General features: G+C 47.4%; 1 protein-coding gene across 1 annotated transcript in view; it reads left to right on the top strand.

Annotated features, from left to right (window-relative positions):
* The first annotated feature begins 303 nt into the window (after nt 1–303).
* The window catches only part of GALNT11 (polypeptide N-acetylgalactosaminyltransferase 11), a 136,082-nt gene continuing 123,388 nt past the window's right edge, over nt 304–12,997 (top strand). The window contains exon 1 of the mRNA XM_073677717.1: nt 304–412. The gene's annotated coding sequence lies outside the window, so the exon portion shown is untranslated. The remainder of the gene's footprint in view (nt 413–12,997) is intronic.

Below are 12,997 nucleotides of genomic sequence, written 5' to 3'. Positions count from 1 at the left end.
GCAGTAAGTAATAAAAATGCCTTAAAGCATTCTCTCTCTCTCACTATTCTGATATTTGGCAAATATTAAACATCATGGTAATCCTAATTGACTTAAAACAGGAAAGGTTTATTCTGATTTCATGTCAGATATTGAGAAAAACATGCATATGTGTCCTTTTATATAGTGCATGTAAACTTCTGGTTTCAACTGTATTTATTCAGGGACACAGCGTACGGCAGATATTTTTATTCAAGAGCATCATAATCACTCTGCTATTTTTAAGGGCACTGGGTCAGGATGTGCTGTGAAGACCAGAGAAGATGGAAATCTGCAGAGATGAGCTGTGGATGTGAAAAATCATCATGGCGTCTGGACAAGATGAAGAAAAAAAAAGAGAACAACTCCAATCATAGACAACATCGTCTATAAGGTATTTGCATGTAAATATTTATTTATGATACTGATTGCATCTTATCAGTGCTGGGGTTACTGTATTGTCTGCAGTCTGATGGCGGTTAACAACAACTCCCTGTACCACCTTATTCTTACTATTATTAAGGACATACTGGGAGTTATACATACGTTCATGTGATACAATTGTATATGGGGCTGACCTGACATTACAATTGATTAAGTTTCGTGAAGTATTCATGTACTGATGTTGGTTTTATTGATGCATTCATGTACAGATAGTTGTTCTGTTGATGTATTCATATACTGATGGTGGTTCGGGTGACATATTTCTGTATTGATGATGGTTCTGGTTATGTGTTTCTGTATTGATGTTGGTTCTGGTGATATATTTATGTACTGATGGTGGTTCTGGAGATGTAGTTCTATACTGTTCGTGCTTCTGGTGATGTATTCTTGCACTGTTATTGGTTCTTATCTTGTACACATGTAACAATCCAACTTTTAAGATTACGTGATACATGGCTGTGTAGATAGAGTATCGTGCTGTCTGACAAGTTAAGGGTTACTTTGTTTTTAGGTATGTTAAGATCATTAAATGAGTTGTCCAAGTTTGTGATGAAAGTCAGCAGTCACAATATGCAACTGCAGACTTCTGAATCCTTACAGTGAATGCATTGCACGCTGTCAGGATCCTCTGGTGCCGGCAGTGTGAGCAAGATGTCATGCAACTGCAAGTATGCGATTTGCATATATGCAGTCACATGCCAACTAGACATGCGTGGCCTCACTAAATACAAATGAATTGAGAGAGGCCTGACACATCTAGTTAGAATGTGGCCAGAAGTTTGCAAATTGCATACTTGCACTTACATGACCATCCACCAGAGGAACCTGAAAGTGTGCGGTGCGCGTGTTGTGAGAACTCAGAAACCTAGAGTGACTGCAGACTTTCATCACAAATCTGGAAAACCCTTTTAAAGATAACATTAAGCACTGTTGCATGCCAATCTTAACAGCGTGCAATATGCTCACTATCCGGACTCAGCTCTGCTTCCTGGTTCCAGCGGTCATCACATGATCACTCATACCTCCCAATTTTTTAAGAATATAAAGAGGGACAGAGGATGCGGCAAATTTTGGTCATGCCCCTGGCCACATCCCAATCCACGCCCATTTACCATATCTTTCTCCCCTGGTAGGAGGAGTTGTCAGAGGGGCTCTGGTAGTTATGTAAATTCAGCAGATGCTCGAGACTGCATGGTGTAGACCCAAATCCAGGACTGTCTGCTGTATCCAGGACTGTTGGGACTAGAGATGAGCGGATGGATTTACGGGTCTCTGGTCCATCGTCCAGGTTAGTGCTACCTGGCAGCTGGACGGAAGGCCGCAAATCTCTAACCTTCTGACGTCCACGGCGCAGCTTTTGATCACCGAGGGCAGCGAGATGTCGTCTGTGCATCTTGCTCATCTCTAGTTGGGACCTGTGGATTATTTTTTGTTCCCTCACAGTCGGAGCCTCCAGAAAGTTCTCATCTTTATGAAGTTTCACTATACGACATCTGGCTTTTTTTATGTTCGTAAGGCCATGTTCACACATTGCAGAAATACAGTGTTCTTTGTTTTCTGAAGGATCTGCACCAAACTACACAATAACAGTCTTCTCCCCCTTATTTGATGAGTTTCTGGTGCAGATGTGAAGCCTCGTTTTTTTAATGTGTTTTTTATAGTACAGAAAAGCTTTGATTCTGCACTTCATAAAGTAATTGCAGTTTTTTACATGTATTATTTTTAGGGTACATTCCCACGTTCAGGATTTGTTGCAGTTTTGACGCTGTGTATTTATGCAGCGTCAAAACCGCAGCGGCCAGATGTTACAGCATAGTGGATGGGATTTCTAGAAATCCCATGTCCATTATGTGTCTCCATGCACCTGCGGACCACCCACAGAAACTGACATGCGGTGCATCTTTCAGATCCGCAGCATGTCAATTTCTCTTGCGAGTCTGCATGTGGACTTTCTCCATAGACTTGCTTAGATGGGGAAAATCTACATGTGTAAAAAAAAAAGTCTGCTAATTTGCATAAAATAGTGCGGACGTGGTGTGGAAGTTCTGCAGTGTCGGGTCCGCTGTGGCTTTTTTGTCTCCACATAGACAAAAGAGAAAAAAAGCACCAAAACCGAACAGTGAAAACACCGCAGCATTTTTAGGCGCAGAATCAAAGCTTTTCCGATATGAAGCCGTTAAAAATGCAGCTTCATATCTGCACCAAAATTGCATCAAATAAACCGGAATGCTCAAATACAAGAATAACATCAAATAGACTTAAAAAAGGCACAAATAAAATAATGAATTGGGGGCTAACAAAAAAGCTGCAAAACATAAAAAACTAGACAGAAAACAGACACAAAGGCAATGATGAATCAAGGCCATAGTGTCCACTAGTCCCTGAAGCTTCACTATAAGGCTGTTATGTGGTACAGTATCAAAGTCCAGATATATCACATCAGCGGCATTACCAACATCCAGATTTGCACTTGCCTCCTCAAAGAACCAACACAGCCTATCTTTCATGAATCCATGCTGGCTGTCAGTTATTATATTATTCACTGCAATATATTTTTGCAGTTCTTCTCTTATAAAGCTCTCTAAAATGTTGCACACAGCTGATGTAAGACTTAACGGACGGTTTGTGCTATGTAATCTGAGAGCAGCATAATGTAGAAGCAAAAATGCCTGATTCAAGGGACGTTTAATTTATTAGGCTATATGTTGTAGTTTCTATACAATCAGTGTTTTATCAACAGGAGATTATGAATGGACGACTAGGTCTTGGGTGCAGATCAGTCCAGCTAATTTGTGTAACCCCCGCCACCAATAACAATGCAGTGTACCCAGGAAGCTGTCAATCAGGGGTGTTGGCGGGGTTATACACAGCTCAACTTTGTAACTACTTCTACATCTGTAATGCAGGGGCGACGCACAGAGAGCATGGGGCAGGAACAGTCAGTGAGCGGTTTAATTGTGTTCATATGCAGCAGGTGTTTACAGTAGTTATTAGACAATTAATGCTATTCAACAATGAATCATACAATGATACAATTATAATAACAAGGAAAGCTCTTCAATATATAATGCTAGCGGTCTCTTTACGAGGGTGGTACGCCCATTTATGGGATCTACAATGTAAGTTCTTCCAGCAATCCTGGCCCTAGCGGGGTCACCAGGTTTCCCACTAGGCCGCAAGTCTTTCTGATGAAGTCTATTAATGTGCGTTGAGCCTCCCACGCACCAACCATCCCTCTCCCCACCTGTTGTCCTAACCCAGGCCATTCCTGGTACTGTATGTTATAGCTGGACTGACGGCCCTGCTCACCCGAGCTGTCCCTTTGTATCCGCAGGTGTGCTCCTCTGGTCACCGTCTCCTCTCGGATTTTTGGTGCTTGGGCCTGGGGCAGAAAGGACTGGCTCCAGTCTCTCGATAGGTGTCGTCTGGCCTCTGGGACTTGACCGGCGCAGGGCACAGGTTTTCACCGCCACAGTTCGGGACTACATCTTGACAGGTGTAGTCAGGTCTCTGGCGTCATCTGGACCTTGTTTGGCGATGACTAGCACCTTGGTGGCATAAGCTTTCCGCTCTGCGGCCTGTCACACTGGCCTCAGTGCTATCTCAGGTCCATGTCTGCGCCGCTCTCCTCCTCTTCCAAAATCACCTGCAGTTTGGCGCTTTTATATCCAGGAACTCTGTTCTGCAAGTCACCGGACCAGGTCCCGCACAAGAACTGACTCCCCCTGAAATTCTTCCGCTGCCAACTGGTTCTGGTTGATTTCGTCCAGCCAGCAGATGGCAGTCTTTCCCCACTAATGTCACATCACGAAAGAGCTCTTCAGGGGTATTATTGCTTCCTCTTATACATCTACAGCAGAGAAAACAGGGATTCTATCAAAACTGCATAAAGCAGTCCAGTTAGTTAAATCTCTGGAATCAGGCTTTCAGCCCCTACATAATACTGCTCTCAGATTACATAGCAAAACCTTGCTGACAGATTCCCTTTAAGTAATACTGAATATTCTGGACTATAAATGGAAAGCTGCGTTGCATTATTGAATTATTGACATTTGATTTTAGCACAACCTTTGTTTAGCAGAGGAAAATACATGAAAAAAAAGAAAATTAAAACAAAAATCTCAACAGCAGCACAGTCTATGGTCTCTATAATAATATCCTAGTTTAATCAGCCAGTGCTATGTCCGTCATCTGGCTTTAATCTAAAATCCTTTCTTCTCACATGTGGCAGCCAGGATATATTATACATCCTAGTGAATATAGCAGGTAGAACTTTGCTCCGTTCTTTGCAGTTATCATTATTGTTTGTCATGGACATAGGCGGATTATAATGAGGGCAATCCGGGCGACCGCCCGGGGCCCCGAGCCGGCAGGGGGCCCGCGGCTCCAGGTGGGGTGTCTAATGCCGGATTGCCCTCATTATATGTGCGGGCCGCCGCGGCACATAGCGGTAGCAGTGGCGGGAGGGGGGGGCCCGGACCGCTCCCCCAGCAGCGGCCGCCGCTACTTCTTCATCGGCCGGGCCAGCACTGCAGCAGTTAACTTCCCTGTGCTGGCCCGGCCGTGTCACTGCTAGGAGACACGGCCCTGTGCGCGGCTGTGTCTCCTAGCTGTGACGTCACGCAGTGCGCCCCGGCCTGCAGTGCTGCACCGGAAAAGAGACAGAGCAGGCAGGAGGAATGGAGCCGGGGGATGGTGAGTGTGTGTGTGTGTGTTTGTGGGCAGGTGTCTGTGTGGGTGTGTGTGTGTGGGCAGGTGTGTGTGTGTATATGTGTGTGTGTGTATATGTGTGTGTGTGTGGGCAGGTGTGTGTGGGCTGGTGTGTGTGTGTATATGTGTGTGTGTGTGGGCAGGTGAGTGTGTGTTTGTGGGCAGGTGTCTGTGTGGGCAGGTATGTGTGTGTATGTATGCAGGTGTGTGTGTGTGTGTGTGTGTGTGGGCAGGTGTGTGTGTGTGTTTGTGGGCAGGTGTGTGTGTGTGTATATGTGTGTGTGTGTTTGTCGGCAGGTGTGTGTGTGTGGGCAGGTGTGTGTGTGTGGGCTGGTGTGTGTGTGTGTGGGCTGGTGTGTGTGGGCTGGTGTGTGTGTGTGGGCAGGTGTGTGTGTGTGGGCAGGTGTGTGTGTGTGGGCAGGTGTGTGTGTGTGTGGGCAGGTGTGTATGTGTGTGTGTGGGCAGGTGTGTGTATATGTGTGTGTGTGTGTATGTGTGTGTGTGGGCAGGTGTGTGTGTGTGGGCAGGTGTGTGTGTGTGTGGGCAGGTGTGTGTGTGTGGGCAGGTGTGTGGGTGTGTGTGTGTGTGTGTGTGTGTGGGCAGGTGTGTGTGTGTGTGGGCAGGTGTGTGTGTCTGTGTGGGCAGGTGTGTGTGTCTGTGTGGGCAGGTGTGTGTGTGTGTGTGTGTGCAGGTTAGAAAGTCTTGCCCTGTTGAACACTACACCTGACTTGAGGCCACCACCTCTTGGTTGTCCAATGTTCTTGCTTCTCTAGGGCTCTTCTCAGATATTCATTATACCGGCTCCCCAGAATACCAAAGCTAGGGTGGGTGACCGCGAGCCCTGGTGGTGGTCATAATTGCGGCCACCCAGGGGCAATACTCCATAACAACAATCCCCTGAGGTGGTGTAGGATGTAAGGACCTATTCACACTACATTCAGCGCTGCATTCAGGTCTTTACACAAGGCTTACAACTGAATCCCTGAAATTCAGGATTGTGCTGTCTGAAATGAGACATCTGAAAGCAGAGCAAATGGAGCCTAAAGATTCAGACTTTAGCCTCGGTTTGCCTTTGTTCAAATCAATGGCTATGTCAAGGCCCATCTGAATGCCATTTTTCAGGGATTTAGATAGAAGCCTGGAAAGAGGAGATGAATGCATTGCAAAATTCAGTGTGAATAGGCCCTTATATCTGGAGTCTTGATATTGATGCCACATGCATTTTACTTGTTTTTAACTTAAAAAAAAATACACACACACAAATTATACACACACACACACTATACATACATACACACTATACATACACACACTATACATACACACACATTATACATACACACACACACTATACATACACACACACTATACATACACACACACTATACATACACACACACACACACACTATACATACACACACACAGATGTGTATGTGGGCAGGTGTGTGTGTGTGTGGGCAGGTGTGTGTGTGTGGGCAGATGTGTGTGTGTGTGATGTCTGTCTGTTTGTGTGTGTGTGTGTGTGTGTGGGCAGATGTCATTGTGTGATGTCTTTTTGTATGTATTTTTGTGTTTCAAATGTGTTCATGCGTGTCTGTATATGTTTGTGTGTGTGTATGACTGCATGCAGCCTCCTGCTGAGTATAGTTGGTGCCGTGCGGCCTCCTGATGTCTCTGGGGGGGGCGCCGTGCGGCCTCCCGCTGTGTATAGATGGCTACGTGCGGTCCCCCGCTGTGTATAGATGGCTACGTGCGGCCCCCCGCTGTGTATAGACGGCACCATGCGCCCCCCCGCTGTGTATAGAAGGCTACGTGCGCCCCCCGCTGTGTATAGATAGCTACGTGCGGCCCCCTGCTGAGTATAGATGTCGCCGTGTGGCCTCCTGCTGTGTATAGATGGCGCTGTGCGGCCTCCTGCTGTCTCTGGGGGGAGCGCCGTGCGGCATCTATACTCAGCAGGAGGCCGCACGTAGCCATCTATACACGTATACTCAGCAGGAGGCTGCACGTAGCCATCTATACGGCGCCATCTATACACAGCGGGAGGCCGCACGGCGCCATCTATACACAGCGGGAGGCCGCATGGTGCCATCTATACACAGTGGGAGGCCGCACGGCGCCATCTATACACTGCGGGAGTCTCAGTGCTTTGCAACAGCAGTCAATAAATTCTGCTTGACAAATGCTGTGCACCATAAAGTCTGGTTCGCTTCTAATCTGCTGTCTTCATTTTCAGCTTGCTGAATTCTATCTCATTTACTGTCATTCGAGACGATGCCTTTGCTGGTCTCTTTGCTGGTCTCTTTCACCTTGAATACCTGTAAGTGCTCCACTTAATGTCATATTTTTGATTCTGTTCTTCTTCATCTTTTGGCATGTGCAATTGTATGAGCAAGTATTCATATGAATTTATGACCTACTTAAACCTTTGAGGACCTTAAATTTTATTCAATCAAATTTTTTTCCAGTTTAAAACTATGGGACATATATGTGCCTTGGTCCTCAAAGGGTTTTTAAAGGGGCTGCAAACATAAATACAAAAAAAATAATTCAATTAGTGCTTTTTGTGTTCATTTAATTTTTATTTGAAGTCCATTTTTTTTTTATATACCTTGAAATTAAGCCCTACCCCATGGAATGAAGCCCTACCTACATGACATCTGAGAGCTACATGGATCCCGCTTGTGAGGTGCCTGTCCGTCACTACTATTCAGTTTTAGGGTCCACTCACTAAGCCATATATTCTCTCATGCAAGAGAATAGGGCCAATTATGCTAATGACACTCGGCTCAAACTCTGTCAGAGCTTCAACTGAGTGTGATCCGATTCTCTCGCAGCACAGATATGGAGAAGATGGAGAACTTAATTTCTCCATCTTCTCCATAGCCTCTGTGAGTGTACATCGGACTGCACTTGGATGACATCCGAGTGCAGTCCAATGTTTTATGTGCACCCATAGACTTGTATGGGTGCACATGGTCCGAATATCGAATGAGATTATTTTCTCATGCCAATAATCGCAGATCTGCACTGTCCCATAGTATAACATAGGGCCGAGTCCTATCCGATAAAACATCACATAGCATTCGGCCGTGTTATACGACAGTGTGAGCGAGCCCTTAGAGTCAAGGAATATTTACATGCAGATGATGATATTACTCTCCAAGTGTATATTTTTTTAGGCGAGTTCATAGTAAATGCTTTGCCTTTTTGACATGTGATCAACTAAAGAACAAGAAAGATTTAGGACCTCCCCTATACAGAAACGGAAAATAGTTTGGAGGACTTGCATGTCCGTTTTTATATATTATGAGAAAATCATAAAAGATCCCGTTTTTTAACCATGCTGTGACTTTCTGCTGAGGGAGAGGGAGAGAGCTGCCCTATTCAGAGTCTGTAATAAGACCTGCTGACAAAAGTGTTGAAGATACAGTCTAATGTGAATTAACAATGAAAAAAAGTTAATTTCACAAATGGCTTGTATTTTTTTTAATACAAACTTTTTTGTCTTTACAGCTCCTTTAAAGGGAATCTGTCATCAGGTTTTTGCCACCTAATCTGAGAGCAGCATAATGTAGGGTTAGAGGCACTGATTCCAGTAATGTGTCACTTACTGGGCTGCTTAGTGTTGTTTTGATAAAATCATTGATTTGTCAGAAGGTAATTATCACTAGATAGCTAGTAAGTTCTGTAGGACCCCACCCCCATCACTGATCGGTAGATTTCTGTGTACACTGAGCATGGGCAGAAATCTGCCAATCAGTGGTGTGGGTGGGGCTATACAGAGCGCCACATTCAGAGAGCTGCTAGATCTGCAGCAGATAAAACGGTGATTTTCTCAAAATGACAACAAGCAGCTGAAAAAGTGACACATCGCTGAAATCAGGGTATCTGCCCCAATATTGTGCTGCTCTCAGATGAGGCAGCACAATTAATATTGTGCCAAATTAATTTCCCGTGAACTATCACATGATCTATCACAGGGGATCATGTGACATGTCACGTGATAAATCAGGTGTGGGGGGGGGGGCCGCGCCTTCTAAACTGCCCGGTGCCCTTGCTACTCTTAATCCACCCCTGGTCATGGATATTGTAAATCTGGACTTTTCGAGGGCAATCGGAGTTGTACCACATACAAGGTTATACTGTACATAAAATGAGAACAATGGTACAGTGGAAAACATATGTAATTGGGTTAAAGGGGTATTCCCATCTCCAAGACCCTATCCCAATATGTAGTAGGTGTAATAATAATAATATTAGCAAATACCTCCAATTAGAAATGTGATATAGTATTTCTGATTCGCTATGTCTCTTTCCTCATGTGCAGGGCATTGCAGGACCTTAGGTATCCATGTTTATGACCACTAGCAATATCACTATATCAGTGGTTGTAACCATGGATACCTAAGGTCCTGCAATGCCGGCACATGAGGAAAGAGACATAGCGAATCAGATAAACTATCAGTTCATAGTAAAAACAAACACTGCCAGTGACGCGCCCCTGGGCCTGTGCTGAGTAGCGTCGCGCACGCGGGGGCCTACCCGGAGCCGGATCTGATAGGGGTAGTAGTCTCGTGGCGGTGACCCGGTCCGTGCCCAGGGAGTCAAACTGAGTGGCGGTATTTAGCAGAAGATGGTACGGTGTTCGACTACGCCACCCGTTGAATGCGGCTATGAAGCCGCCGCTGCAGGGCAGACCGCTGAGGCCAGTGGTAAGGTTGTGCAGCGTAGCTGGTAGAACCCCCAACGGGAGGGGTATGGCCTCAGGGCAGCCGACGTGTTTGAAGGGGGGTAGCAGGAACCACCCAGAGACGGTGCGGTGTAGTTTTGGGTCTTTACTGGTGACAAGGTAGACCCTCCCGGAGTACTGGCTAGCGATCGGGGCCTGGTCAGTCCGTGAGCTGATGGGATCTCCCCTGGCCAGGCGGAGTTGTAGGCCTCCCCAACTAATCGTACTCTTCTGGCTACCTTGCTAGAGGCGGGTAAAAGTAGCCCACGTCCCTGAGTGTACCGTGTGGTGCTCACCCGTATGGCCGGTGACTCGGGGCCTTTTGGTAACTTCCGCTCCACGTCGCGGTGCTGGTCCCTTGCGTGTGACCGTGCCTTCGGGTTTCTTGGCCAGAGGACCTGAAATCCCCTGCCGGGCGGTTTCTGCTGCTGGGTAAGGATTAGTCCCCACAGCCTCGGACCCCGGGTCCGGTAAGAACTCTTCAATCAGGGCGAGCTCTACAGCTTCCAGCCCCTGATCTCTTTTTAGCACAGCTCCCACAGAGCTCCTGATCTTTCTTGTTCCTAAAGCTGCTCCACTACAGACCAGACTGTGTCTCTGTCTGTGTTCTCTCACTCTACTCACTAACCCTGCCTCAGCCCCAGCTTTATATAGGGGAAGTTCTTCCCCTCCCAGGACTGGGCAGGAGGTGTGGCATGCATAGGATGTCTGACCAGGAAACCTCCCACCTGCTCACAGACGTAATATTGCTATTACTGTGGGAACCAGACCCCTGGGGTGCCACATTCCCCCCTAGTGAAATTTAGTACTCCGGGACTAAACATATTTTTGTAAAACATAACAAGTAAAAACAGAAACAGTACAATAAAGAAAAACACATTAGGATGGTCACGGCATGTCCGCAACCGGGTGCAGTCTTTGAAGAAAACAAAGGTGTCCATTTCACCAAGGAACAGGGAGCCGTAACCAGGTAGGGGTCTGTCCCACCCCGAGTCTTTAACAGTCTTAGTCCTTTCCTGAGTTACGCTCCAAACATATGTACAAAGGATTCCGGATAATCCCTAAACGACACCTATAAAATAACTAAAAATACACAATTATTTACAGGCAACAATAAACAGGTAAATACAAATAAAGCAGTCTAAACACTTAGATCCTCCAACGTACGGGCAACTGGCCTCTAGTGGCTCTAGTGGACCTACGGAGCTGACTGACTGGTCCTGAGCTACAGGGTGTAGGGGCTGTCAAAGGTAAACTGGGCAGCCGTCTACGGGCTCTTTGGCTCACTAGGGGCACGGCAGGCTCACTATAAGCAGAGGGTTGATCCTCCTGGTCTGCTTGTGTGGGGTCTTCTGCCTCCTGGACCGGCTGCTCTTCCAGCTATACCTGTTTCTCCGTAGGTACTTGAGATGCTGGTTGGAGGAAGGTGAGGACGGGTACCACAACAGCGCCATTGACTTGAGTCCAAGACCGAGGGAAGTCTCCGAGCACAGTACTGACCATATCTTCCCTTTCCTCTGCGGGTCGAGGGTCTTCTTGTTCTTCTTCAGGGTTCCGTAGCTGTTCGGGACACTTCTTCAGGTGATCTCGGGATACAATGGCTGTGGTTTCTCCTCCATCCTTACTGATTGTGCAGACTTTCGGGTTCTCATGGCTTGAGGGCAGTACGGTGTACGAGTCCTTCTCCCACTGGTCGTCCAACTTGTGGAGCCGTCTCTTCCTCTTCAAGACCTGCTCTCCAGGTACCAGGGGAACAGCGGGAGCATACTGGTTGTAAGTCTTCTCCTGTCTTTCTCTAGCTTGACAGAGACTTCGCTCCACGCTCTCCTGTACTTTCCGGTACTGCTGCTGCCTCTCTGTGTCCCAGTCTGCTTCTGGTGAAGTGTCCTCGGGTGTCAGGACTCCCATATCCAGGTCAACAGGCAGCTTACCAGGTCTTGCTCTCATTAGGTAAGCCGGGGTACAGTTGGTAGAACCTACCGGGATGTGGTTGTATAGGTCCACCAGATCAGGCAGTTTCTCAGGCCACAGACTGCGTTCTTCCAGGGGCAATGTTTTTAAAAGGTCTATCACCACCTGGTTCATTTTCTCACAGAGTCCATTGGTTTGCGGATGATAGGGTGTTGTTCTTATCTTCCGGCAGCCATACAGAGTGCAGAACTCCTGGAAGACTTCCGCTTCAAAGGCAGGTCCCTGGTCCGTCAGCACCTTCTCTGGGTATCCGTGTGGACGGCAGAAGTGCTGCTGGAAGGCTCTAGCTGCTGTTTGAGCCGTTAAGTCCTTGACGGGGACGACAACCAAGAACCGGGAGTAGTGATCCACGATGGTTAACGCATAGACGTAGCCACTTCTGCTGGGGGTCAGTTTTACATGAGCCAAGGCTACCAGTTCCAACGGCTGCTTGGTGACGATGGACTGCAGGGGAGTCTTCTGGCTAGCACGGTCCTTCCTTCTTAGGTTGCATGGGCCACAGTCTCTGCACCACCTCTCGATGGTTCCTCTCATGCCTACCCAGTGGAACCGCCCGCGCAGCAGGAACTCCAGCTTCTTCCATCCGAAGTGCCCAGCTCCGTCGTGGTATGCCTCCAGTACCATAGTCGCGTCTCTTCTTGGCACCACTACTTGCCAGATCAGTTCATGCGTCCGGGAGTTAACCATTCTGCGGCACAACTTCCCCTTGTAAAGGAACAGTCGACTCTTCTCAACCCACAGTTGCTTGGCCTCCTCCGGAGCGTCTGGGTCAAGGCGGGCATCTGGCTGAGTCAGCATCTCCTTCACCAGTCGGACGGCGGGGTCACTGTCTTGCGTTTCCGCCCAGTTGTAATGAGGTAAGGGGTTGAACGTAGCAGATTGCTTACCCCTTACACGGTGGGAATACTGGATAGTCCCATGACGGTGGAACGCGGGGAGTTCAACTTCTTCCAGTTCCTCTGGATCTTCCCCTACGTCCGGTAGGTTTGGCATTCTGGACAAGGCATCCGCGTTGGTATTGGAGCGTCCTGCCCGGTATTTGATCGTGAACTCATAGTTGGACAGGCGGGCCATCCATCTCTGCTCCAGGGCACCGAGTCTTGCAGTGTCCAGATGTGTC

This window comes from Phyllobates terribilis, unplaced genomic scaffold (assembly GCF_046119375.1).
Source record: "Phyllobates terribilis strain yellow unplaced genomic scaffold, ASM4611937v1 Scaffold_4__5_contigs__length_816908805, whole genome shotgun sequence".
In the NCBI taxonomy this organism is placed as follows: Eukaryota; Metazoa; Chordata; class Amphibia; order Anura; family Dendrobatidae; genus Phyllobates; species Phyllobates terribilis.
This window is presented reverse-complemented; position numbering and strand designations above follow the sequence as displayed.